General features: G+C 43.8%; 10 non-coding genes across 10 annotated transcripts; all 10 read right to left on the reverse strand.

Annotated features, from left to right (window-relative positions):
- Window positions 1-4,032: 4,032 nt before the first annotated feature.
- Window positions 4,033-4,113, reverse strand: TRNAS-AGA (transfer RNA serine (anticodon AGA)). The gene has a single exon. It is a non-coding gene; the product is annotated as a tRNA-Ser (tRNA).
- Window positions 4,114-9,543: 5,430 nt separating this feature from the next.
- TRNAS-AGA (transfer RNA serine (anticodon AGA)) lies at window positions 9,544-9,625 on the reverse strand. Its single transcript has one exon. It is a non-coding gene; the product is annotated as a tRNA-Ser (tRNA).
- A 2,860-nt stretch (window positions 9,626-12,485) lies between these two features.
- Window positions 12,486-12,567, reverse strand: TRNAS-AGA (transfer RNA serine (anticodon AGA)). The gene has a single exon. It is a non-coding gene; the product is annotated as a tRNA-Ser (tRNA).
- Window positions 12,568-14,066: 1,499 nt separating this feature from the next.
- On the reverse strand, window positions 14,067-14,138 carry TRNAH-GUG (transfer RNA histidin (anticodon GUG)). The gene has a single exon. It is a non-coding gene; the product is annotated as a tRNA-His (tRNA).
- A 1,289-nt stretch (window positions 14,139-15,427) lies between these two features.
- On the reverse strand, window positions 15,428-15,509 carry TRNAS-AGA (transfer RNA serine (anticodon AGA)). The gene has a single exon. It is a non-coding gene; the product is annotated as a tRNA-Ser (tRNA).
- Window positions 15,510-17,008: 1,499 nt separating this feature from the next.
- TRNAH-GUG (transfer RNA histidin (anticodon GUG)) lies at window positions 17,009-17,080 on the reverse strand. The gene has a single exon. It is a non-coding gene; the product is annotated as a tRNA-His (tRNA).
- Window positions 17,081-18,368: 1,288 nt separating this feature from the next.
- On the reverse strand, window positions 18,369-18,450 carry TRNAS-AGA (transfer RNA serine (anticodon AGA)). The gene has a single exon. It is a non-coding gene; the product is annotated as a tRNA-Ser (tRNA).
- A 2,860-nt stretch (window positions 18,451-21,310) lies between these two features.
- Window positions 21,311-21,392, reverse strand: TRNAS-AGA (transfer RNA serine (anticodon AGA)). The gene has a single exon. It is a non-coding gene; the product is annotated as a tRNA-Ser (tRNA).
- A 1,499-nt stretch (window positions 21,393-22,891) lies between these two features.
- TRNAH-GUG (transfer RNA histidin (anticodon GUG)) lies at window positions 22,892-22,963 on the reverse strand. Its single transcript has one exon. It is a non-coding gene; the product is annotated as a tRNA-His (tRNA).
- Window positions 22,964-24,251: 1,288 nt separating this feature from the next.
- On the reverse strand, window positions 24,252-24,333 carry TRNAS-AGA (transfer RNA serine (anticodon AGA)). Its single transcript has one exon. It is a non-coding gene; the product is annotated as a tRNA-Ser (tRNA).
- Between the last annotated feature and the right edge of the window lie 1,023 nt (window positions 24,334-25,356).

The raw sequence follows: 25,356 nt of genomic DNA on the forward strand, positions 1-25,356 counted from the left end.
CCGCATTCCAGTGGGAGATTTTCGGGGTGTAGCAAGTTGTAAGAACCAACTGTCGGTCCTGCAGCATACGGCGGTGGTACAGGCAAAGATTGGGAAAGAGGTGACTCGAGGGCGTGTTGCCGGTCCATTCGATTTACCACTGGTTGCTAACTTTGTTTGTTCCCCCTTAGGGGTGGTCCCTAAGAAGGACCCGGGTGAGTTCAGGCTGATACATAACTTGTCAGCTCCACGTGGTCTTTCCGTAAATGATGCGATAGACCCGGAAGTGTGTTCGGTGCGGTACGCATCTTTCGATGAGGCCGTCGCCATGATGAATCGCCTGGGGCCCGGGGCGCTGATGGCAAAGTCAGACATCGAGTCAGCGTTCCGGTTGCTCCCGGTACACACAGATGATCAGCGTCTCCTTGGTTTCATGTTTCAGGGTCGCTATTACATGGATAGATGTATGCCAATGGGATGCTCTATATCTTGTGCTTATTTTGAAAAGTTCAGTTGTTTTCTGCAATGGGTCTTCACAAAGAAGACGGGTTTTCAGCACGTTATGCATTATCTCGATGACTTTCTGTTCCTGGGGGCAGCCGGGGATCCAGAATGTGGACAGGCTTTAAATGAATTTTGTGTCTTAATGAACCATTTTGGTGTGCCATTGGCACCAGGTAAGACTGTGGGTCCCTCGACTTCACTCGAGTTTCTGGGGATCGAGCTCAACTCGGAAGAAGGTTGTTTTCGATTACCAAGAGAAAAAGTGGTAAAATTCAGGGCATCCCTTGAAACATGTATTCATGAGACTAAGGTAAACCTGCATCAATTGCAACAAATGGTGGGCCAGTTGAATTTCGCCCTCAGAGTAATGCCAATGGCCCGCCCCTTTTCCCGCTCGATTGCACAAGCCATGGTCAGCCTGAAGGAGGGACACCACCGCACGAGGCTCTCGGCAGAGATTCGCCAGGACATGCGCATTTGGTTGGCATTCCTGGCGGATTTCAATGGTCGAATTGTCTGGAATAAACCGGCGGTTTCCTCCGAGGAGCTGGGGCTGTGGACAGATTCGGCGGGGAGTATAGGTTTTGGTGCCATATTCGGCACACATTGGTCGGCTCAAAAATGGCCGTCATGGTGGCACGAGTGCGGGCTGACGAATAACATTGCTTTTTTCGAACTCTTCCCTATTTTGGTGGCCCTGAAAACATGGCCTGAGGGGTTCCGGGATCACTCTGTGGTGTTCTGGTCTGATAACATGACCGTGGTTGAGTGTATCAATAGTCAGGCAGCACGTTGCAAATGGATTCTGAGACTGCTAAAAGAAATTGTGTTATTGTGTATGCAGTTGAATGTGCTCTTTAGGGCAAAACATGTCCCGGGGGTACTGAACCAAGCGGCCGATGCGCTTTCTCGTTTCCGTATGCAGGCCTTCTGGGGTTTTCTGCCCACAGCGGACCCGGTGGCGGCACCCTTTCCCGAAGCTCTCTGGTCTCTCGGTGCCCCGAACTACAAAACCTCGTGGGAGAGAGTTTAGCACCCAGGACAAGGAAGGCATACGAAGGGGCGTTCCGTTCCTATTGGTCCTTTTTGGGGTCTGCTAGGGGGGAGCTTTGGGGCCAGGAAGAGCTTGTCGTAAAATTTTTGCTGTCTTTACATCAGGCAGGCAAGTCAGTAGCTACGGCCCAAAGGCACCGGGCCGCCATTTCCTTTATGGCGAGGGCGCATGGGATCCAGGACCCGACAGCGTCTTTTGTGGTGCAGAAAGCGCTACGTGGGTGGCAACGCCTTGAGGGTCGCAGAGTAGATGAGAGGCACCCGATAGGTCTGGATAGGTTGGCCCTGTTGTTATCCGTACTCCCTGCGACATGTTCATCCCAGTATGAGGCAGTGTTATTCCGGGCCGCTTTTGTGTTAGCATTCCATGGGGCAATGCGGGTAAGCGAACTGGTGGCGAAGAACAAGCAGGATACGGTGGGAGGATTGTGCCGAGAGCACATTCAGGTTAAGGGGGAGACTATGATTGTCTCGTTTGTCAGGTCTAAGACTGATCAGGGTGCGAGCGGGGACTGCGTAGTCATACATCGGAATCCCGGATCTCCAATGTGCCCTGTTGTTTGCGTAGAGGAATATTTAGCGCAGAGGGCGGCATCATGGGGGGGGACCTTGTTGAGACACGCTGATGCCACCCCACTGACGAGGTTTCAGTTCCAGCGGGTGCTTGCAATGGCAATTTCGGCCGCGGGCTTGAACCCCGGCGAGTTTGAGACCCATTCCTTTCGGATAGGGGCTGCTACAGAGGCTACAGCCGGGGGTCTGAGTGTGGAAAAAGTGAAACAATTGGGGCGTTGGTCCTCGAATTGTTACAAAAGGTATGTGCGGTTGCACATGTTGTGAAGCTGATATCATGTACTCACGCTTCTTGTTTTTGTTTGGTTTACAGTTTCGCAAGCTTACGAGGCGGGGCGGACTGTGCAGTCGACCCGACACCTGGGAACCAGCGGTCAAAGATCACCAGCTGCAGAGATAGTGGTGTGGGTCGTGGGCCACTCATACGTGAGGCGTGCCGCGGACGTATTCAAAGCAGGTGACATGTTTCACGTAGCTGGGGAATACGGGTACAGGGTGACCTTCTACGGAAGGGGCGGGCTCTGTATTGACCAGTTTCAATCCTTTTTCAAGGGTTTGTTAGGGCGGACAAGGTCACCGCCATCTATAATCATAGTGCATCTTGGGGGCAATGATTTGGTGACCACTGGTAGACGACTTCTTCTCGAGGCGATCCTATCCACAGTAAGCTGGTTGGCGAGAAGGGTTCCAGGGTGCACAATTGCATGGTCCCATATGATTCCACGTAAGGTGTGGCGGGGGGCGAATTCGGTGTGTGCTATAAATCATTCAGTGAAGAAAGTGAACAACAAATTGGGTAGACTGTTCCGTTCAAGTGCATTGCATTCCATTCCTCATGGTTGTATCAAGGGGGACGGTATGTACCTGGAGGATGGGGTCCATTTGTCCCGGGTGGGGAATGTGTTACTCATAGGAGACCTCGTAGCCTGGCTAAAGGGTTTACAGCATGACCTTTAGGTAGGAGTTTTGTGGGGGGTCCGGATAGCCGGTCAACTATCCGGCCTGTGGCGGTAAGGTCATGATCGGTGAGCAGTAATTGGAAGATCCCTATGGGGGGGCGTCACCCATTACGGATGGGAGCGCCCGGGGGGAGGTGGCCATTGGCCCCTCAACGGGTAGGCGGTCCCTTCTAAGGATGGGACGCCGAAAGGAAAGGGAAGGTGGTCAAGGCCCCTCCCTGGATAGGAGGGGCTACGGGCCCCTCCTGGGAATTTCCCGGGGCCAGGACATCTGCGACGGCAGATGTGGTAAGTTGTGTGGGGTGGGGAGGGGGTCTACGCTACCTCCTAGACACCTCACACGAGTCCTCGGACGACCTTAAAATGGCGTCGAGTTAATTGGGGCCCCCGTCAAGACAAGGGAAATTGGTATGTGCACATGAGGTACAGCCCTCTGTGCGGTCGCCCCTCGCAAGTGAGGGGGTATTTCTGGTTTAGGGATCTGACACCGGTTACGACCTTGCCGTTGGCCCTTAACGTTAGGATGTACAATTTCAAGTTATTAATGTATTGGTAGGATGTTAGTTTCGGCTAGGAGAACCTTTGTATTAGAAATATGTTAAGGTTAGCCAAAACATCGTAATGTGGAAACGAAATTGTACATGATATGAAACTGATATTTTAATATTTTGATTTTGTTTCATATTTTAATAAATACGGCCGGGAAGGGTAACTCCCTTCCCACCTTCCAAAAGTTCAGAACTGTTTCCGGTTTCCCATCCTTGGGGATTGTGTTGAGAGGGGGTGGCGGGTATCTCAGCCATATGAAGGACGAGAGTTATAGCAAAGATATGAAAGGGGGAGCGATAATAAATATGTGATATGGCAATAGTGACACCAAAATAAGCCTCCTATTTATAAAACTGACATGGAAGAAATACTAAAGGTTAACTTCTGAAATTGTAGCCGATGTTAAAAAGATTCTCGTTGTCGGCAGGATTCGAACCTGTGCGGGGAGACCCCAATGGATTTCTAGTCCATCGCCTTACCACTCGGCCACAACAACAGACTGTGAGGTGTGTGCACATAATCTGTATGCAAGTTTTCAAGGTGTCCCACAGCAAATTCCTGATATTCTGCAATGCACTTTTTAAAAATAATGTTTTTTTCAGCAGGCACATTCTCTACTAAAAACAAAAATTGCATGCGTATATCTCTAGTTTGGAATACCATAGGCTTGCATGCATACTCTCATGGGTCACTCAAGTTTTTTGGACCCTATTGCACTCTGTTTTCATGCTGCTTTTAGTATATGGCCCATATTACAGAAGTCTACCATCTTTGAGTATTTGAGGCTCCTTTGTAAGTGCTTTATATTTTTTCCTTGAAGAGCTATATAATAAAGGGGTCCGGGAAAGATTGCATTTATGGAAGATTAAAGTAGGCCCACTTGTCTCACCAAATGCTGTAGAGAAACCTGATGTTTTACTCATGGTATCCTTAGTTCGTTTTTGTTAGACCTTGCATTCTTAAGGTGGTCCCAACCCCACCTTATTGCTTTTCACCTCCGCATTTTGCTGTATCTTTTTGTTGGCCTTAGGACTCTGATCACTTTATCGCTACTAATCAGTGCTGAGGGTGCACGTGCTTCTTCCCTAATCATGTGTATAATTGGAGTATACCTGACTGACAGATTTAATTTACTTGAAAGCCCCTTGTAAAGTGGTATACCATGTACCCAGGGACTGATTGTGCCGCCCAAAGAAATAGCATTTCAAACCTGTCTCAAGCCTGCTACAGCAGTGCCTGTGCTGCAGTGTACTGCCACTTCGACTTGGCATTTAAAACTACTTGCCAAGCCTTAAACTCCAATTTTATTACATATCAGTAACCCCTAAGGTAGGCCCTAGGTAGTCCTAGGGGCATCATGCTATGTAAGTAAAAGGTAAGACATGTACTGTGGTAGTTTGTATGTCCTAGTAGTATCAAACAGTCTATTACATTTTTCACTACTGTGAGGTCTGCCCCTCTCATAGGTTAAACAACAAGGGGTGGTGATGGACAGAGTTTCTGAATTAAGCAGAATACTCTCACCCAGTCAAGAGATCAGGGCTAGATCCAACACCGTTTTTTAGCTCACTGCACCATCCCAGCTTAGAACCTGGCTGTATGCAAATTAGTCTGTTCCTGTCCCAGTGCATGATGGGAACAGGGCAAACTAAACTACAAAGCCAATTCTTTCACTGGGAAGGAAACAAGCTTCCGGGGACTGGTTTCTGGCATTACAGCCGTCTTCGGCCCGGCTTGCTTGAATCCTGATGGTGCAATGAGCAAGGGACTCACATCTGAGTATACCCTTCCACGCTTATGGTGGACAAAATAATTGAACAACAAGGGGTGGTGATGGACAGAGTTTCTGAATTAAGCAGAATACTCTCACCCAGTCAAGAGATCAGGGCTAGATCCAACACCGTTTTTTAGCTCACTGCACCATCCCAGCTTAGAACCTGGCTGTATGCAAATTAGTCTGTTCCTGTCCCAGTGCATGATGGGAACAGGGCAAACTAAACTACAAAGCCAATTCTTTCACTGGGAAGGAAACAAGCTTCCGGGGACCGGTTTCAGGCATTACAGCCGTCTTCGGCCCGGCTTGCTTGAATCCTGATGGTGCAATGAGCAAGGGACTCACATCTGAGTATACCCTTCCACGCTTATGGTGGACAAAATAATTAAACAACAAGGGGTGGTGATGGACAGAGTTTCTGAATTAAGCAGAATACTCTCACCCAGTCAAGAGATCAGGGCTAGATCCAACACCGTTTTTTAGCTCACTGCACCATCCCAGCTTAGAACCTGGCTGTATGCAAATTAGTCTGTTCCTGTCCCAGTGCATGATGGGATCAGGGCAAACTAAACTACAAAGCCAATTCTTTCACTGGGAAGGAAACAAGCTTCCGGGGGCCGGTTTCTGGCATTACAGCCGTCTTCGGCCCGGCTTGCTTGAATCCTGATGGTGCAATGAGCAAGGGACTCACATCTGAGTATACCCTTCCACGCTTATGGTGGACAAAATAATTAAACAACAAGGGGTGGTGATGGACAGAGTTTCTGAATTAAGCAGAATACTCTCACCCAGTCAAGAGATCAGGGCTAGATCCAACACCGTTTTTTAGCTCACTGCACCATCCCAGCTTAGAACCTGGCTGTATGCAAATTAGTCTGTTCCTGTCCCAGTGCATGATGGGAACAGGGCAAACTAAACTACAAAGCCAATTCTTTCACTGGGAAGGAAACAAGCTTCCGGGGACTGGTTTCTGGCATTACAGCCGTCTTCGGCCCGGCTTGCTTGAATCCTGATGGTGCAATGAGCAAGGGACTCATATCTGAGTATACCCTTCCACGCTTATGGTGGACAAAATAATTAAACAACAAGGGGTGGTGATGGACAGAGTTTCTGAATTAAGCAGAATACTCTCACCCAGTCAAGAGATCAGGGCTAGATCCAACACCGTTTTTTAGCTCACTGCACCATCCCAGCTTAGAACCTGGCTGTATGCAAATTAGTCTGTTCCTGTCCCAGTGCATGATGGGAACAGGGCAAACTAAACTACAAAGCCAATTCTTTCACTGGGAAGGAAACAAGCTTCCGGGGGCCGGTTTCTGGCATTACAGCCGTCTTCGGCCCGGCTTGCTTGAATCCTGATGGTGCAATGAGCAAGGGACTCACATCTGAGTATACCCTTCCACGCAATGCCAGAAACTGGTCCCCGGTAGCTTGTCTCCTTTCCAGCCAGGTTCTGAGCTGGGATGGTGCAGTGAGATAAATAACGGTGATGGATCAAGCCCTGATCTTTGGACTGGGTAAGAGTGGTCTGCTTAATTCAGACACTCTGTTCATCACCACCCCCTTTCTGAATCGTTTTTGGCCACTATAGGTGTGGCGGGGTATACTCAGACATGAGTCCCTTTCTCACTGCGCCATCAGGATTCAAGCAAGCCGGGCCGAAGACGGCTGAAATGCCAGAAACCGGTCCCCGGTAGCTTGTCTCCTTTCTGGTGAAGAATTGACTTGGTAGTTTAGTCTGCCCTGTTCCCATGATGCACTGGGCCAGGGACAGGCTGATTTGCATATAGCCAGGTTCTGAGCTGGGATGGTGCAGTGAGATAAATAACGGTGATGGATCAAGCCCTGATCTTTGGACTGGGTAAGAGTGGTCTGCTTAATTCAGACACTCTGTTCATCACCACCCCCTTTCTGAATCGTTTTTGGCCACTATAGGTGTGGCGGGGTATACTCAGACATGAGTCCCTTTCTCACTGCACCATCAGGATTCAAGCAAGCCGGGCCGAAGACGGCTGAAATGCCAGAAACCGGTCCCCGGTAGCTTGTCTCCTTTCTGGTGAAGAATTGGCTTGGTAGTTTAGTCTGCCCTGTTCCCATGATGCACTGGGCCAGGGACAGACTGATTTGCATATAGCCAGGTTCTGAGCTGGGATGGTGCAGTGAGATAAATAACGGTGATGGATCAAGCCCTGATCTTTGGACTGGGTAAGAGTGGTCTGCTTAATTCAGACACTCTGTTCATCACCACCCCCTTTCTGAATCCCTCTCATAGGTTAGCATTGGGTATTCCCTTATACTTTTTGGGGGGTAATTCCATATCAGAGAGGAGAAGCTTTATTTATTTATTGATAAATCCTATCTACTGGTGAGGTTGGATTTAATCTTACTATTGTGTAAATGCCATTTTTAGAGAGTGAGCATTTCTCTGCACTTACTGCTCTATTTGCATTGAAACCTGTCTTCGATTGACGTCTGGATTGGGCTGCGAGACAGCTACATATGTGCATTCCCTGTAGACAGCCACAACACAGGTCACTCAACTGCAACTGCATTCATCTGCATTCTGATTGGCCTGGGGGAGAGCTCCGCTCCCCTTACCGCAAATATGTTCAAGAACGATAATTTATGTCAGTAAGTACAGTATACCTACATCTTATAATCATGTGTGTTTAAATAATTTGTTGTTAGATCGTTTAAATATTGAAAAGGATCTGTTTTTAATAGACATTTTACAAAAACAACTGGTACATTTGGGAATTCTGTAAAGGAAAAACCCAACTGCCGTGACATTGCCAACCACAATGCCGTGAGTCGGATTCGAACAGAGGTTGCTGCGGCCACAACGCAGAGTACTAACCACTATACGATCACGGCGAGCTACTTGGGCTCAATAACGTACAGTGACATGAAGAAATTATAATTCGGAACACTCAGGGCTACTCCTGTGATAGGCTGAATGTGTTCATTGCTTCCTCATTCCTTATACAAAGGCTTTATCTCCTCAGTGGTTGATAGGCTGAAACCGTTTCCTGGCCGCCTGCTTGTGAACTGGCAGGAGTCAAAGATCACACATACACTGGTGGGCCTGTGATGGGACACCAATGCAGAGAAACACACCTGGCGCAGATATTCTATTCTGTTTATTAGACCTGTATCTCCCCTGTACCTCCTCAAGCCATCTGTATGTGAAGCAAGAAAGAGTTAAGGAACGGTCCATCTACACTTTTATTGAGAGGATGCTGCCTTGAGCTCCTCCCAGCTAATCACACAAACAGCAGTAAAGCAAGATAACTACACAGTTAGGGGGGACTGCATGGTTAGGTTTTTGAGGAATTATTGAAACTGACCTCAGTGACCCATAATCAGAGCTGTGGCTAATGACTGCATGCCTAATTATGATGAAGCAAGCACCATGGCTCGTAGGGGCCCCACAACACACTTTTCTTAGCTCATTGAATTAAAGTATAAACTTCTGCCATGTGTGAGTGGTAAAGGCGTGTTAATTTTGTTGCTTTTCAAATTCACGTCTGACAACAAGACGAAGGAACATTGGGGCATCAGACGCTTTGGAAAGTAGCCACCAACCGCAGAGAAAGAGAGAAAGAGGGAAAAGACAGTATGAGGTGTGGAGAAAACAGCAGCAGGTACAAGGAGCTCAAATGAGATTAATGGCGCCTAAATAGAGCACGTAAAGGAACAGTTATAAATCTAAGAAAAGACTAGGAAAAAACACAGAAAGAGCTTGTAGATGAAATTCTCTTCCAGGAACAGCAGGTTAAGAGAAATTACACAGGGAGCAGTTAAGCTTGTAACACGGGGGAGAATAGAAAAGAAAATGCAGTTTTATGAAGTGTGTTTGCCTAATCCAGCTAGCACTTTTATTTTATTTCTCTATTTGCTTCTTTTATTGGTAAAGTAAGTTTCAAGTGCATGCACAGGTATGACCGAGAGAGCCAGGGTATAATAATTTGAAGCGTTTGCACCAGCGCTAATGAAAGACGAGAGTTATAGCAAAGATATGAAAGGGGGAGCGATAATAAATATGTGATTTGGCAATAGTGACACCAAAATAAGCCACCTATTTATAAGACTGACATGGAAGAAATACTAAAGGTTAACTTCTGAAATTGTAGCCGATGTTAAAAAGATTCTCGTTGTCGGCAGGATTCGAACCTGCGCGGGGAGACCCCAATGGATTTCTAGTCCATCGCCTTAACCACTCGGCCACAACAACTGACTGCAAGGTGTTTGCACATAATCTGTATGCAAGTTTTCAAGGTGTCCCACAGCAAATTCCTGATATTCTGCAATGCACTTTTTAAAAATAAGGTTTTTTTCAGCAGGCACATTCTCTCCTAAAAACAAAAATTGCATGCGTATATCTCTAGTTTGGAATACCATAGGCTTGCATGCATACTCTCATGGGTCACTAAAGTTTTTTGGACCCTATTGCACTCTGTTTTCGTGCTGCTTTTAGTATATGTCCCATATTACAGAAGTCTACCATCTTTGAGTATTTGAGGCTCCTTTGTAAGTGCTTTATATTTTTTCCTTGAAGAGCTATATAATAAAGGGGTCCGGGAAAGATTGCATTTATGGAAGATAAAAGAAGGCCCACTTGTCTCACCAAATGCTGTAGAGAAACCTGATGTTTTACTCATGTTATCCTTAGTTCGTTTTTGTTAGACCTTGCATTCTTAAGGTGGTCCCAACCCCACCTTATTGCTTTTCACCTCCGCATTTTGCTGTATCTTTTTGTTGGCCTTAGGACTCTGATCCCTTTATCGCTACTAATCAGTGCTGAAGTGCACGTGCTTCTTCCCTAATCATGTGTATAATTGGAGTATACCTGACTGACAGATTTAATTTACTTGAAAGCCCCTTGTAAAGTGGTATACCATATACCCAGGGACTGATTGTGCCGCCCAAAGAAATAGCATTTCAAACCTGTCTCAAGCCTGGTACTGCAGTGCCTGTGCTGCAGTGTACTGCCACTACGACTTGGCATTTAAAACTACTTGCCAAGCCTTAAAATCCAATTTTATTACATATCAGTAACCCCTAAGGTAGGCCCTAGGTAGTCCTAGGGGCATCATGCTATGTAAGTAAAAGGTAAGACATGTACTGTGGTAGTTTGTATGTCCTAGTAGTATCAAACAGTCTATTACATTTTTCACTACTGTGAGGTCTGCCCCTCTCATAGGTTAGCATTGGGTATTCCCTTATACTTTTTGGGGGGTAATTCCATATCAGAGAGGAGAAGCTTTATTTATTTATTGATAAATCCTATCTACTGGTGAGGTTGGATTTAATCTTACTATTGTATAAATGCCATTTTTAGAGAGTGAGCATTTCTCTGCACTTACTGCTCTATTTGCATTGAAACCTGTCTTCGATTGACGTCTGGATTGGGCTGCGAGACAGCTACATATGTGCATTCCCTGTAGACAGCCACAACACAGGTCACTCAACTGCAACTGCATTCATCTGCATTCTGATTGGCCTGGGGGAGAGCTCCGCTCCCCTTACCGCAAATATGTTCAAGAACGATAATTTATGTCAGTAAGTACAGTATGCCTACATCTTATAATCATGTGTGTTTAAATAATTTGTTGTTAGATCGTTTAAATATTGAAAAGGATCTGTTTTTAATAGACATTTTACAAAAACAACTGGTACATTTGGGAATTCTGTAAAGGAAAAACCCAACTGCCGTGACATTGCCAACCACAATGCCGTGACTCGGATTCGAACCGAGGTTGCTGCGGCCACAACGCAGAGTACTAACCACTATACGATCAAGGTGAGCTACTTGGGCTCAATAACGTACAATGACATGAAGAAATTATAATTCGGAACACTCAGGGCTACTCCTGTGATAGGCTGAATGTGTTCATTGCTTCCTCATTCCTTATACAAAGGCTTTATCTCCTCAGTGGTTGATAGGCTGAAACCGTTTCCTGGCCGCCTGCTTGTGAACTGGCAGGAGTCAAAGATCACACATACACTGGTGGGCCTGTGATGGGACACCAATGCAGAGAAACACACCTGGCGCAGATATTCTATTCTGTTTATTAGACCTGCATATCCCCTGTACCTCCTCAAGCCATCTGTATGTGAAGCAAGAAAGAGTTAAGGAACGGTCCATCTACACTTTTATTGGGAGGATGCTGCCGTGAGCTCCTCCCAGCTAATCACACAAACAGCAGTAAAGCAAGATAACTACACAGTTAGGGGAGACTGCATGGTTAGGTTTTTGAGGAATTATTGAAACTGACCTCAGTGACCCATAATCAGAACTGTGGCTAATGACTGCATGCCTAATTATGATGAAACAAGCACCATGGCTCGTAGGGGCCCCACAACACACTTTTTTTAGCTCATTGAATTAAAGTATAAACTTCTGCCATGTGTGAGTGGTAAAGGCTTGTTAATTTTGTTGCTTTTCAAATTCACGTCTGACTACAAGACGAAGGAACATTGGGGCATCAGACGCTTTGGAAAGTAGCCACCAACCGCAGAGAAAGAGAGAAAGAGGGAAAAGACAGTATGAGGTGTGGAGAAAACAGCAGCAGGTACAAGGAGCTCAAATGAGATTAATGGCGCCTAAATAGAGCACGTAAAGGAACAGTTACAAATCTAAGAAAAGGGAAAGAAAAGACTAGGAAAAAACACAGAAAGAGCTTGTAGATGAAATTCTCTTCCAGGAACAGCAGGTTAAGAGAAATTACACAGGGAGCAGTTAAGCTTGTAACACGGGGGAGAATAGAAAAGAAAATGCAGTTTTATGAAGTGTGTTTGCCTAATCCAGAAAGCACTTTTATTTTATTTCTCTATTTGCTTCTTTTATTGGTAAAGTAAGTTTCAAGTGCATGCACAGGTATGACCGAGAGAGCCAGGGTATAATAATTTGAAGCGTTTGCACCAGCGCTAATGAAGGACGAGAGTTATAGCAAAGATATGAAAGGGGGAGCGATAATAAATATGTGATATGGCAATAGTGACACCAAAATAAGCCACCTATTTATAAAACTGACATGGAAGAAATACTAAAGGTTAACTTCTGAAATTGTAGCCGATGTTAAAAAGATTCTCGTTGTCGGCAGGATTCGAACCTGCGCAGGGAGACCCCAATGGATTTCTAGTCCATCGCCTTAACCACTCGGCCACAACAACTGACTGCAAGGTGTGTGCACATAATCTGTATGCAAGTTTTCAAGGTGTCCCACAGCAAATTCCTGATATTCTGCAATGCACTTTTTAAAAATAAGGTTTTTTTCAGCAGGCACATTCTCTCCTAAAAACAAAAATTGCATGCGTATATCTCTAGTTTGGAATACCATAGGCTTGCATGCATACTCTCATGGGCCACTCAAGTTTTTTGGACCCTATTGCACTCTGTTTTCGTGCTGCTTTTAGTATATGTCCCATATTAAAGAAGTCTACCATCTTTGAGTATTTGAGGCTCCTTTGTAAGTGCTTTATATTTTTTCCTTGAAGAGCTATATAATAAAGGGGTCCGGGAAGGATTGCATTTATGGAAGATAAAAGAAGGCCCACTTGTCTCACCAAATGCTGTAGAGAAACCTGATGTTTTACTCATGTTATCCTTAGTTCGTTTTTGTTAGACCTTGCATTCTTAAGGTGGTCCCAACCCCACCTTATTGCTTTTCACCTCCGCATTTTGCTGTATCTTTTTGTTGGCCTTAGGACTCTGATCACTTTATCGCTACTAATCAGTGCTGAAGTGCACGTGCTTCTTCCCTAATCATGTGTATAATTGGAGTATACCTGACTGACAGATTTAATTTACTTGAAAGCCCCTTGTAAAGTGGTATACCATATACCCAGGGACTGATTGTGCCGCCCAAAGAAATAGCATTTCAAACCTGTCTCAAGCCTGCTACTGCAGTGCCTGTGCTGCAGTGTACTGCCACTTCGACTTGACATTTAAAACTACTTGCCAAGCCTTAAACTCCAATTTTATTACATATCAGTAACCCCTAAGGTAGGCCCTAGGTAGTCCTAGGGGCATCATGCTATGTAAGTAAAAGGTAAGACATGTACTGTGGTAGTTTGTATGTCCTAGTAGTATCAAACAGTCTATTACATTTTTCACTACTGTGAGGTCTGCCCCTCTCATAGGTTAGCATTGGGTATTCCCTTATACTTTTTGGGGGGTAATTCCATATCAGAGAGGAGAAGCTTTATTTATTTATTGATAAATCCTATCTACTGGTGAGGTTGGATTTAATCTTACTATTGTATAAATGCCATTTTTAGAGAGTGAGCATTTCTCTGCACTTACTGCTCTATTTGCATTGAAACCTGTCTTCGATTGACGTCTGGATTGGGCTGCGAGACAGCTCCATATGTGCATTCCCTGTAGACAGCCACAACACAGGTCACTCAACTGCAACTGCATTCATCTGCATTCTGATTGGCCTGGGGGAGAGCTCCGCTCCCCTTACTGCAAATATGTTCAAGAACGATAATTTATGTCAGTAAGTACAGTATACCTACATCTTATAATCATGTGTGTTTAAATAATTTGTTGTTAGATCGTTTAAATATTGAAAAGGATCTGTTTTTAATAGACATTTTACAAAAACAACTGGTACATTTGGGAATTCTGTAAAGGAAAAACCCAACTGCCGTGACATTGCCAACCACAATGCCGTGACTCGGATTCGAACCGAGGTTGCTGCGGCCACAACGCAGAGTACTAACCACTATACGATCACGGCGAGCTACTTGGGCTCCATAACGTACGGTGACATGAAGAAATTATAATTCGGAACACTCAGGGCTACTCCTGTGATAGGCTGAATGTGTTCATTGCTTCCTCATTCCTTATACAAAGGCTTTATCTCCTCAGTGGTTGATAGGCTGAAACCGTTTCCTGGCCGCCTGCTTGTGAACTGGCAGGAGTCAAAGATCACACATACACTGGTGGGCCTGTGATGGGACACCAATGCAGAGAAACACACCTGGCGCAGATATTCTATTCTGTTTATTAGACCTGCATCTCCCCTGTACCTCCTCAAGCCATCTGTATGTGAAGCAAGAAAGAGTTAAGGAACGGTCCATCTACACTTTTATTCGGAGGATGCTGCCGTGAGCTCCTCCAAGCTAATCACACAAACAGCAGTAAAGCAAGATAACTACACAGTTAGGGGGGACTGCATGGTTAGGTTTTTGAGGAATTATTGAAACTGACCTCAGTGACCCATAATCAGAGCTGTGGCTAATGACTGCATGCCTAATTATGATGAAGCAAGCACCATGGCTCGTAGGGGCCCCACAACACACTTTTCTTAGCTCATTGAATTAAAGTATAAACTTCTGCCATGTGTGAGTGGTAAAGGCTTGTTAATTTTGTTGCTTTTCAAATTCACGTCTGACAACAAGACGAAGGAACATTGGGGCATCAGACGCTTTGGAAAGTAGCCACCAACCGCAGAGAAAGAGAGAAAGAGGGAAAAGACAGTATGAGGTGTGGAGAAAACAGCAGCAGGTACAAGGAGCTCAAATGAGATTAATGGCGCCTAAATAGAGCACGTAAAGGAACAGTTACAAATCTAAGAAAAGGGAAAGAAAAGACTAGGAAAAAACACAGAAAGAGCTTGTAGATGAAATTCTCTTCCAGGAACAGCAGGTTAAGAGAAATTACACAGGGAGCAGTTAAGCTTGTAACACGGGGGAGAATAGAAAAGAAAATGCAGTTTTATGAAGTGTGTTTGCCTAATCCAGCTAGCACTTTTATTTTATTTCTCTATTTGCTTTTTTTATTGGTAAAGTAAGTTTCAAGTGCATGCACAGGTATGACCGAGAGAGCCAGGGTATAATAATTTGAAGCGTTTGCACCAGCGCTAATGAAGGACGAGAGTTATAGCAAAGATATGAAAGGGGGAGCGATAATAAATATGTGATATGGCAATAGTGACACCAAAATAAGCCACCTATTTATAAAACTGACATGGAAGAAATACTAAAGGTTAACTTCTGAAATTGTAGCCGATGTTAAAAAGATTCTCGTTGTCGACAGGATTCGAACCTGTGCGGGGAGACCCCAATGGATTTCTAGTCCATCGCCTTAACCACTCGGCCACAACAACTGACTGCAAGGTGTGTGCACATAATCTGTATGCAAGTCTTCAAGGTGTCCCACAGCAAATTCCTGATATTCTGCAATGCACTTTTTAAAAATAAGGTTTTTTTCAGCAGGCACATTCTCTCCTAAAAACGAAAATTGCATGCGTATATCTCTAGTTTGGAATACCATAGGCTTGCATGCATACTCTCATGGGTCACTCAAGTTTTTTGGACCCTATTGCACTCTGTTTTCGTGCTGCTTTTAGTATATGTCCCATATTAAAGAAGTCTACCATCTTTGAGTATTTGAGGCTCCTTTGTAAGTGCTTTATATTTTTTCCTTGAAGAGCTATATAATAAAGGGGTCCGGGAAGGATTGCATTTATGGAAGATAAAAGAAGGCCCACTTGTCTCACCAAATGCTGTAGAGAAACCTGATGTTTTACTCATGTTATCCTTAGTTCGTTTTTGTTAGACCTTGCATTCTTAAGGTGGTCCCAACCCCACCTTATTGCTTTTCACCTCCGCATTTTGCTGTATCTTTTTGTTGGCCTTAGGACTCTGATCACTTTATCGCTACTAATCAGTGCTGAAGTGCACGTGCTTCTTCCCTAATCATGTGTATAATTGGAGTATACCTGACTGACAGATTTAATTTACTTGAAAGCCCCTTGTAAAGTGGTATACCATATACCCAGGGACTGATTGTGCCGCCCAAAGAAATAGCATTTCAAACCTGTCTCAAGCCTGCTACTGCAGTGCCTGTGCTGCAGTGTACTGCCACTTCGACTTGGCATTTAAAACTACTTGCCAAGCCTTAAACTCCAATTTTATTACATATCAGTAACCCCTAAGGTAGGCCCTAGGTAGTCCTAGGGGCATCATGCTATGTAAGTAAAAGGTAAGACATGTACTGTGGTAGTTTGTATGTCCTAGTAGTATCAAACAGTCTATTACATTTTTCACTACTGTGAGGTCTGCCCCTCTCATAGGTTAGCATTGGGTATTCCCTTATACTTTTTGGGGGGTAATTCCATATCAGAGAGGAGAAGCTTTATTTATTTATTGATAAATCCTATCTACTGGTGAGGTTGGATTTAATCTTACTATTGTATAAATGCCATTTTTAGAGAGTGAGCATTTCTCTGCACTTACTGCTCTATTTGCATTGAAACCTGTCTTCGATTGACGTCTGGATTGGGCTGCGAGACAGCTACATATGTGCATTCCCTGTAGACAGCCACAACACAGGTCACTCAACTGCAACTGCATTCATCTGCATTCTGATTGGCCTGGGGGAGAGCTCCGCTCCCCTTACCGCAAATATGTTCAAGAACGATAATTTATGTCAGTAAGTACAGTACACCTACATCTTATAATCATGTGTGTTTAAATAATTTGTTGTTAGATCGTTTAAATATTGAAAAGGATCTGTTTTTAATAGACATTTTACAAAAACAACTGGTACATTTGGGAATTCTGTAAAGGAAAAACCCCACTGCCGTGACATTGCCAACCACAATGCCGTGACTCGGATTCGAACCGAGGTTGCTGCGGCCACAACGCAGAGTACTAACCACTATACGATCACGGCGAGCTACTTGGGCTCAATAACGTACAGTGACATGAAGAAATTATAATTCGGAACACTCAGGGCTACTCCTGTGATAGGCTGAATGTGTTCATTGCTTCCTCATTCCTTATACAAAGGCTTTATCTCCTCAGTGGTTGATAGGCTGAAACCGTTTCTTGGCCGCCTGCTTGTGAACTGGCAGGAGTCAAAGATCACACATACACTGGTGGGCCTGTGATGGGACACCAATGCAGAGAAACACACCTGGCGCAGATATTCTATTCTGTTTATTAGACCTGCATCTCCCCTGTACCTCCTCAAGCCATCTGTATTTGAAGCAAGAAAGAGTTAAGGAACGGTCCATCTACAATTTTATTGGGAGGATGCTGCCGTGAGCTCCTCCCAGCTAATCACACAAACAGCAGTAAAGCAAGATAACTACACAGTTAGGGGGGACTGCATGGTTAGGTTTTTGAGGAATTATTGAAACTGACCTCAGTGACCCATATTCAGAGCTGTGGCTAATGACTGCATGCCTAATTATGATGAAGCAAGCACCATGGCTCGTAGGGGCCCCACAACACACTTATCTTAGCTCATTGAATTAAAGTATAAACTTCTGCCATGTGTGAGTGGTAAAGGCTTGTTAATTTTGTTGCTTTTCAAATTCACGTCTGACAACAAGACGAAGGAACATTGGGGCATCAGACGCTTTGGAAAGTAGCCACCAACCGCAGAGAAAGAGAGAAAGAGGGAAAAGACAGTATGAGGTGTGGAGAAAACAGCAGCAGGTACAAGGAGCTCAAATGAGATTAATGGCGCCTAAATAGAGCACGTAAAGGAACAGTTACAAATCTAAGAAAAGGGAAAGAAAAGACTAGGAAAAAACACAGAAAGAGCTTGTAGATGAAATTCTCTTCCAGGAACAGCAGGTAAGAGAAATTACACAGGGAGCAGTTAAGCTTGTAACACGGGGGAGAATAGAAAAGAAAATGCAGTTTTATGAAGTGTGTTTGCCTAATCCAGCTAGCACTTTTATTTTATTTCTCTATTTGCTTCTTTTATTGGTAAAGTAAGTTTCAAGTGCATGCACAGGTATGACCGAGAGAGCCAGGGTATAATAATTTGAAGCGTTTGCACCAGCGCTAATGAAGGACGAGAGTTATAGCAAAGATATGAAAGGGGGAGCGATAATAAATATGTGATATGGCAATAGTGACACCAAAATAAGCCACCTATTTATAAAACTGACATGGAAGAAATACTAAAGGTTAACTTCTGAAATTGTAGCCGATGTTAAAAAGATTCTCGTTGTCGGCAGGATTCGAACCTGCGCGGGGAGACCCCAATGGATTTCTAGTCCATCGCCTTAACCACTCGGCCACAACAACTGACTGCAAGGTGTGTGCACATAATCTGTATGCAAGTTTTAAAGGTGTCCCACAGCAAATTCCTGATATTCTGCAATGCACTTTTTAAAAATAAGGTTTTTTTCAGCAGGCACATTCTCTCCTAAAAACAAAAATTGCATGCGTATATCTCTAGTTTGGAATACCATAGGCTTGCATGCATACTCTCATGGGTCACTCAAGTTTTTTGGACCCTATTGCACTCTGTTTTCGTGCTGCTTTTAGTATATGTCCCATATTAAAGAAGTCTACCATCTTTGAGTATTTGAGGCTCCTTTGTAAGTGCTTTATATTTTTTCCTTGAAGAGCTATATAATAAAGGGGTCCGGGAAGGATTGCATTTATGGAAGATAAAAGAAGGCCCACTTGTCTCACCAAATGCTGTAGAGAAACCTGATGTTTTACTCATGTTATCCTTAGTTCGTTTTTGTTAGACCTTGCATTCTTAAGGTGGTCCCAACCCCACCTTATTGCTTTTCACCTCCGCATTTTGCTGTATCTTTTTGTTGGCCTTAGGACTCTGATCACTTTATCGCTACTAATCAGTGCTGAAGTGCACGTGCTTCTTCCCTAATCATGTGTATAATTGGAGTACACCTGACTGACAGATTTAATTTACTTGAAAGCCCCTTGTAAAGTGGTATACCATATACCCAGGGACTGATTGTGCCGCCCAAAGAAATAGCATTTCAAACCTGTCTCAAGCCTGCTACTGCAGTGCCTGTGCTGCAGTGTACTGCCACTTCGACTTGGCATTTAAAACTACTTGCCAAGCCTTAAACTCCAATTTTATTACATATCAGTAACCCCTAAGGTAGGCCCTAGGTAGTCCTAGGGGCATCATGCTATGTAAGTAAAAGGTAAGACATGTACTGTGGTAGTTTGTATGTCCTAGTAGTATCAAACAGTCTATTACATTTTTCACTACTGTGAGGTCTGCCCCTCTCATAGGTTAGCATTGGGTATTCCCTTATACTTTTTGGGGGGTAATTCCATATCAGAGAGGAGAAGCTTTATTTATTTATTGATAAATCCTATCTACTGGTGAGGTTGGATTTAATCTTACTATTGTATAAATGCCATTTTTAGAGAGTGAGCATTTCTCTGCACTTACTGCTCTATTTGCATTGAAACCTGTCTTCGATTGACGTCTGGATTGGGCTGCGAGACAGCTACATATGTGCATTCCCTGTAGACAGCCACAACACAGGTCACTCAACTGCAACTGCATTCATCTGCATTCTGATTGGCCTGGGGGAGAGCTCCGCTCCCCTTACCGCAAATATGTTCAAGAACGATAATTTATGTCAGTAAGTACAGTATGCCTACATCTTATAATCATGTGTGTTTAAATAATTTGTTGTTAGATCGTTTAAATATTGAAAAGGATCTGTTTTTAATAGACATTTTACAAAAACAACTGGTACATTTGGGAATTCTGTAAAGGAAAAACCCAACTGCCGTGACATTGCCAACCACAATGCCGTGACTCGGATTCAAACCGAGGTTGCTGCGGCCACAACGCAGAGTACTAACCACTATACGATCAAGGCGAGCTACTTGGGCTCAATAACGTACAATGACATGAAGAAATTATAATTCGGAACACTCAGGGCTACTCCTGTGATAGGCTGAATGTGTTCATTGCTTCCTCATTCCTTATACAAAGGCTTTATCTCCTCAGTGGTTGATAGGCTGAAACCGTTTCCTGGCCGCCTGCTTGTGAACTGGCAGGAGTCAAAGATCACACATACACTGGTGGGCCTGTGATGGGACACCAATGCAGAGAAACACACCTGGCGCAGATATTCTATTCTGTTTATTAGACCTGCATCTCCCCTGTACCTCCTCAAGCCATCTGTATGTGAAGCAAGAAAGAGTTAAGGAACGGTCCATCTACACTTTTATTGGGAGGATGCTGCCGTGAGCTCCTCCCAGCTAATCACACAAACAGCAGTAAAGCAAGATAACTACACAGTTAGGGGGGACTGCATGGTTAGGTTTTTGAGGAATTATTGAAACTGACCTCAGTGACCCATAATCAGAGCTGTGGCTAATGACTGCATGCCTAATTATGATGAAGCAAGCACCATGGCTCGTAGGGGCCCCACAACACACTTTTCTTAGCTCATTGAATTAAAGTATAAACTTCTGCCATGTGTGAGTGGTAAAGGCTTGTTAATTTTGTTGCTTTTCAAATTCACGTCTGACAACAAGACGAAGGAACATTGGGGCATCAGACGCTTTGGAAAGTAGCCACCAACCGCAGAGAAAGAGAGAAAGAGGGAAAAGACAGTATGAGGTGTGGAGAAAACAGCAGCAGGTACAAGGAGCTCAAATGAGATTAATGGCGCCTAAATAGAGCACGTAAAGGAACAGTTACAAATCTAAGAAAAGGGAAAGAAAAGACTAGGAAAAAACACAGAAAGAGCTTGTAGATGAAATTCTCTTCCAGGAACAGCAGGTTAAGAGAAATTACACAGGGAGCAGTTAAGCTTGTAACACGGGGGAGAATAGAAAAGAAAATGCAGTTTTATGAAGTGTGTTTGCCTAATCCAGCTAGCACTTTTAATTTATTTCTCTATTTGCTTCTTTTATTGGTAAAGTAAGTTTCAAGTGCATGCACAGGTATGACCGAGAGAGCCAGGGTATAAAAATTTGAAGCGTTTGCACCAGCGCTAATGAAGGACGAGAGTTATAGCAAAGATATGAAAGGGGGAGCGATAATAAATATGTGATATGGCAATAGTGACACCAAAATAAGCCACCTATTTATAAAACTGACATGGAAGAAATACTAAAGGTTAACTTCTGAAATTGTAGCCGATGTTAAAAAGATTCTCGTTGTCGGCAGGATTCGAACCTGCGCGGGGAGACCCCAATGGATTTCTAGTCCATCGCCTTAACCACTCGGCCACAACAACTGACTGCAAGGTGTGTGCACATAATCTGTATGCAAGTTTTCAAGGTGTCCCACAGCAAATTCCTGATATTCTGCAATGCACTTTTTAAAAATAAGGTTTTTTTCAGCAGGCACATTCTCTCCTAAAAACAAAAATTGCATGCGTATATCTCTAGTTTGGAATACCATAGGCTTGCATGCATACTCTCATGGGTCACTCAAGTTTTTTGGACCCTATTGCACTCTGTTTTCGTGCTGCTTTTAGTATATGTCCCATATTAAAGAAGTCTACCATCTTTGAGTATTTGAGGCTCCTTTGTAAGTGCTTTATATTTTTTCCTTGAAGAGCTATATAATAAAGGGGTCCGGGAAGGATTGCATTTATGGAAGATAAAAGAAGGCCCACTTGTCTCACCAAATGCTGTAGAGAAACCTGATGTTTTACTCATGTTATCCTTAGTTCGTTTTTGTTAGACCTTGCATTCTTAAGGTGGTCCCAACCCCACCTTATTGCTTTTCACCTCCGCATTTTGCTGTATCTTTTTGTTGGCCTTAGGACTCTGATCACTTTATCGCTACTAATCAGTGCTGAAGTGCACGTGCTTCTTCCCTAATCATGTGTATAATTGGAGTATACCTGACTGACAGATTTAATTTACTTGAAAGCCCCTTGTAAAGTGGTATACCATATACCCAGGGACTGATTGTGCCGCCCAAAGAAATAGCATTTCAAACCTGTCTCAAGCCTGCTACTGCAGTGCCTGTGCTGCAGTGTACTGCCACTTCGACTTGGCATTTAAAACTACTTGCCAAGCCTTAAACTCCAATTTTATTACATATCAGTAACCCCTAAGGTAGGCCCTAGGTAGTCCTAGGGGAATCATGCTATGTAAGTAAAAGGTAAGACATGTACTGTGGTAGTTTGTATGTCCTAGTAGTATCAAACAGTCTATTACATTTTTCACTACTGTGAGGTCTGCCCCTCTCATAGGTTAGCATTGGGTATTCCCTTATACTTTTTGGGGGGTAATTCCATATCAGAGAGGAGAAGCTTTATTTATTTATTGATAAATCCTATCTACTGGTGAGGTTGGATTTAATCTTACTATTGTATAAATGCCATTTTTAGAGAGTGAGCATTTCTCTGCACTTACTGCTCTATTTGCATTGAAACCTGTCTTCGATTGACGTCTGGATTGGGCTGCGAGACAGCTCCATATGTGCATTCCCTGTAGACAGCCACAACACAGGTCACTCAACTGCAACTGCATTCATCTGCATTCTGATTGGCCTGGGGGAGAGCTCCGCCCCCCTTACCGCAAATATGTTCAAGAACGATAATTTATGTCAGTAAGTACAGTATACCTACATCTTATAATCATGTGTGTTTAAATAATTTGTTGTTAGATCGTTTAAATATTGAAAAGGATCTGTTTTTAATAGACATTTTACAAAAACAACTGGTACATTTGGGAATTCTGTAAAGGAAAAACCCAACTGCCGTGACATTGCCAACCACAATGCCGTGACTCGGATTCGAACCGAGGTTGCTGCGGCCACAACGCAGAGTACTAACCACTATACGATCACGGCGAGCTACTTGGGCTCCATAATGTACAGTGACATGAAGAAATTATAATTCGGAACACTCAGGGCTACTCCTGTGATAGGCTGAATGTGTTCATTGCTTCCTCATTCCTTATACAAAGGCTTTATCTCCTCAGTGGTTGATAGGCTGAAACCGTTTCCTGGCCGCCTGCTTGTGAACTGGCAGGAGTCAAAGATCACACATACACTGGTGGGCCTTTGATGGGACACCAATGCAGAGAAACACACCTGGCGCAGATATTCTATTCTGTTTATTAGACCTGCATCTCCCCTGTACCTCCTCAAGCCATCTGTATGTGAAGCAAGAAAGAGTTAAGGAACGGTCCATCTACACTTTTATTGGGAGGATGCTGCCGTGAGCTCCTCCCAGCTAATCACACAAACAGCAGTAAAGCAAGATAACTACACAGTTAGGGGGGACTGCATGGTTAGGTTTTTGAGGAATTATTGAAACTGACCTCAGTGACCCATAATCAGAGCTGTGGCTAATGACTGCATGCCTAATTATGATGAAGCAAGCACCATGGCTCGTAGGGGCCCCACAACACACTTTTCTTAGCTCATTGAATTAAAGTATAAACTTCTGCCATGTGTGAGTGGTAAAGGCTTGTTATTTTGTTGCTTTTCAAATTCACGTCTGACAACAAGACGAAGGAACATTGGGGCATCAGACGCTTTGGAAAGTAGCCACCAACCGCAGAGAAAGAGAGAAAGAGGGAAAAGACAGTATGAGGTGTGGAGAAAACAGCAGCAGGTACAAGGAGCTCAAATGAGATTAATGGCGCCTAAATAGAGCACGTAAAGGAACAGTTACAAATCTAAGAAAAGGGAAAGAAAAGACTAGGAAAAAACACAGAAAGAGCTTGTAGATGAAATTCTCTTCCAGGAACAGCAGGTTAAGAGAAATTACACAGGGAGCAGTTAAGCTTGTAACACGGGGGAGAATAGAAAAGAAAATGCAGTTTTATGAAGTGTGTTTGCCTAATCCAGCTAGCACTTTTATTTTATTTCTCTATTTGCTTCTTTTATTGGTAAAGTAAGTTTCAAGTGCATGCACAGGTATGACCGAGAGAGCCAGGGTATAATAATTTGAAGCGTTTGCACCAGCGCTAATGAAGGACGAGAGTTATAGCAAAGATATGAAAGGGGGAGCGATAATAAATATGTGCTATGGCAATAGTGACACCAAAATAAGCCACCTATTTATAAAACTGACATGGAAGAAATACTAAAGGTTAACTTCTGAAATTGTAGCCGATGTTAAAAAGATTCTCGTTGTCGGCAGGATTCGAACCTGCGCGGGGAGACCCCAATGGATTTCTAGTCCATCGCCTTAACCACTCGGCCACAACAACTGACTGCAAGGTATGTGCACATAATCTGTATGCAAGTTTTGAAGGTGTCCCACAGCAAATTTCTGATATTCTGCAATGCACTTTTAAAAAATAAGGTTTTTTTCAGCAGGCACATTCTCTCCTAAAAACAAAAATTGCATGCGTATATCTCTAGTTTGGAATACCATATGCTTGCATGCATACTCTCATGGGTCACTCAAGTTTTTTGGACCCTATTGCACTCTGTTTTCGTGCTGCTTTTAGTATATGTCCCATATTAAAGAAGTCTACCATCTTTGAGTATTTGAGGCTCCTTTGTAAGTGCTTTATATTTTTTCCTTGAAGAGCTATATAATAAAGGGGTCCGGGAAAGATTGCATTTATGGAAGATAAAAGAAGGCCCACTTGTCTCACCAAATGCTGTAGAGAAACCTGATGTTTTACTCATGTTATCCTTAGTTCGTTTTTGTTAGACCTTGCATTATTAAGGTGGTCCCAACCCCACCTTATTGCTTTTCACCTCCGCATTTTGCTGTATCTTTTTGTTGGCCTTAGGACTCTGATCACTTTATCACTACTAATCAGTGCTGAAGTGCACGTGCTTCTTCCCTAATCATGTGTATAATTGGAGTATACCTGACTGACAGATTTAATTTACTTGAAAGCCCCTTGTAAAGTGGTATACCATATACCCAGGGACTGATTGTGCCGCCCAAAGAAATAGCATTTCAAACCTGTCTCAAGCCTGCTACTGCAGTGCCTGTGCTGCAGTGTACTGCCACTTCGACTTGGCATTTAAAACTACTTGCCAAGCCTTAAACTCCAATTTTATTACATATCAGTAACCCCTAAGGTAGGCCCTAGGTAGTCCTAGGGGCATCATGCTATGTAAGTAAAAGGTAAGACATGTACTGTGGTAGTTTGTATGTCCTAGTAGTATCAAACAGTCTATTGCATTTTTCACTACTGTGAGGTCTGCCCCTCTCATAGGTTAGCATTGGGTATTCCCTTATACTTTTTGGGGGGTAATTCCATATCAGAGAG

Source organism: Lissotriton vulgaris, chromosome 1_1 (assembly GCF_964263255.1).
Source record: "Lissotriton vulgaris chromosome 1_1, aLisVul1.2, whole genome shotgun sequence".
NCBI lineage: Eukaryota > Metazoa > Chordata > Amphibia > Caudata > Salamandridae > Lissotriton > Lissotriton vulgaris.